Consider the following 2,704-nt stretch of genomic DNA (forward strand, 5'->3'; position numbering starts at 1 on the left):
TCCGCCTCAGCCTTCCGAGTAGCCGGAATTACAGGCATGCGCTGCCACGCCCGGCTAATTTTTGATTTATTGTAGAGATGAGGTCTCGCTGCCCAGGCGGATCTCGAACCCGCAGGCTCAGGCAATCCACTCACCTCAGCCTCCCAAAGACGTGGGATTACAGGCTGAGCCACCGAGCCCGGCTTCTTTCTTTTTTTAAGAGAGAGTCTTGCACTGTTGCCCAGGCTGGAGTGCAATGACATGATCACAGCTCACTGCAGACTCAAGTGATCCTCCCACCTCAGCCTCCCGAGTAGCTAGGAGTACAGACATATGCCACCACGACTGACTAATTAAAAAAAAATTTTTTTTGGAGAGATATAAGGGGGTCTCTCTACATTGCCCAGGTTGGTCTCAAACTTCTGGCCTCAAGGAATCCTCCTGCCTCAGCCTCCCAAAGTGCTGGGATTATAGGCATAAACCACCACACCCGGCCTGACTTCTTGAGCAGAGGCAACTCCCAGGATTTGCTGACCACTGGTCGCGCCCACTGACCTACAACACTCCCCGTAGCAGGGTGAATCAGTCCTTCATCCTTGAAGGGGAAGACTGGGTGGCGTAGCACAGTATTCACAGAAGAATGATCCCAGATCACAACAATTTCCTCCCAAGGCAAGTCCCTCAGTAACCTCTGCTCCCCAACCACCTCTAACCCCCTGCATTCAGGTGAAATGTCTAGGGGTAATCAGCTGACTCAAGCTCAAACATCCCAGTTTTCTCCCGGGACTTGAAAACTTGGCATAGATACAGAAAGTAGCAGTTATTGAAGAAGAGGTAGTGCCCTAAAGAGAAAGTCTAGATGTTTCTGCAGCTGAGATCCCTGGAGGATCTCTCTTCCTGCTAACTGGAAACCAGGATTCTGACTCTCCCTTCAGTTCTGGGGGATAGGAGCCTCAAGGACCTTCCTAGGAAATATGTGTTTTGGCCTCTACCCCAGAACTGGATTTTACTGGAGGCAAAAAAGATTACCCTAATTAATAAATAAGAATTACAAGGAGGACTGGTGAATCTATTATTATGTAATCTTCATGTGTCTAATGCCTAAATCTTCTTCCAGACTCTCAGGCCCAAGAAGGCAGGGATCAGTCTGCTTTATTTACTGTGGGGTTCTCACAAATCATGGTGATTGGCTAGCATAAGCATCTAACAAGTAGTCATTCAGTGTTGGGGCTCAGAAACTGATGCCCCAAAATATGACATTTGACATGCTGAACTGAAGAACCCTCAAGGTCTCTCTGACTCCCCCTACCATCTCTCCAAAAGAAGCTCCTTTATCTGCCTAAGTCCCACCAAGGAGAACAAGTGCTTTTTCTTCTCCTCCTGTAAGTCTAAGAATGTAACCATACCTGAACAAACCCTTTTGCTGTCAAAGGCAACTATTTACAAATTAATCTCTGTTCTCAGATCCATTTATTCTCCTTAGTAAAATCCTCTCAACAGAATTCTTCTCCTTTCCCCTCCCCTAACCTGTTTTTCCAGGATCCAAATCCCCATCATTCTTCCTGTAACTTCAAGATGATACATAAGCTTCTCCTCATTGGGAGTTTGGGTCTTCATTCCGAAGACTTCCATGTATACACATTAAATAAATTGGTATGCCTTTTCTCCTCTTTTTTTTTTTTTTAATTGGAGTCTCACTCTGTCGCCCAGACTGGAGTGCAGCCCAGCCACCGTAGCCTCGACCTGCTGGGCTCTGGCGATCCTTCAGCCTCAGCATTCTGAGTAGGTGGAACTGCAGGCGCGCGCTACCACGCCCAGCTAATTTTCTTTTTTCTTTTTTTTTTTTGATTTATTGTAGAGATGAGGTCTCGCCAATTTGCCCAGCCGGGTCTCGAACCTGCGGGCTCAGGCAGTCCACTCACCTCAGCCTCCCAAAGCGCTGGGATTACAGGCCGAGCCACCGAGCCCGGCGCCTTTTCTCCTATTAACCTATATGCCTCATGTCAGGGATTTTCCAGCAGACCCTTGGCCCCTACCTCAGTGAATGAGTGAATGGATGAAAACAGAGGACTTAGCTGTAGGCTGGGATCATCAAAAGGCTTCGTGAAGGAGAAGGAACTTGATCTCAGCATTACAGGAAGGATATTCCTAAGCACGAAACTGTCAACTTCCCTTCCTTTCGGCTGGAACCGCCATCTTCCAGTAATTCACCAAAATGACCAACATAAAGGGAAAGAGGAGGAGCACGAGGTCCATGTTCTCCAGGCCGTTCAGAAAACATGGAGTTGTTCCTTGGGCCACATACATGTGAATCTATAAAAAAGGTGATATTGTAGACATCAAGGGAATGGGTACTGTTCAGAAAGGAATGCCCCGCAAGTGTTACCATGGCAAGACAGGAAGAGTCTACAGCGTCACCCAGCATGCTGTTGGCATTGTTGTTAACAAACAAGTCAAGGGCAAGATTCTTGCCAAGAGAATTCATGTGCGTATTGAGCATATTAAGCACTCGAAGAGTCGAGATAGCTTCCTGAAACGTGTGAAGGAAAATGACCAGAAAAAGAAGGAAGCCAAGGAGAAAGGCATGTGGGTTCAGCTGAAGCGCCAGCCTGCTCCACCCAGAGAAGCACACTTTGTGAGAACCAACGGAAAGGAGCCCGAGCTTCTGGAACCTATTCCATATGAATTCATGGCTTAATAGGTGTCAAAAATAAAAGATCTCTGG

General features: G+C 47.3%; 1 pseudogene across 1 annotated transcript; it reads left to right on the plus strand.

The window, feature by feature from the left end:
- The first annotated feature begins 2,191 nt into the window (after window positions 1-2,191).
- Window positions 2,192-2,704, plus strand: LOC103258206 (annotated as a pseudogene). The gene has a single exon (XR_002481849.1). The product of XR_002481849.1 is annotated as a 60S ribosomal protein L21 pseudogene (transcript).

Source organism: Carlito syrichta, unplaced genomic scaffold (genome assembly GCF_000164805.1).
Source record: "Carlito syrichta isolate Samal-C Ts95f unplaced genomic scaffold, Tarsius_syrichta-2.0.1 Scaffold302026, whole genome shotgun sequence".
Lineage (NCBI taxonomy): Eukaryota > Metazoa > Chordata > Mammalia > Primates > Tarsiidae > Carlito > Carlito syrichta.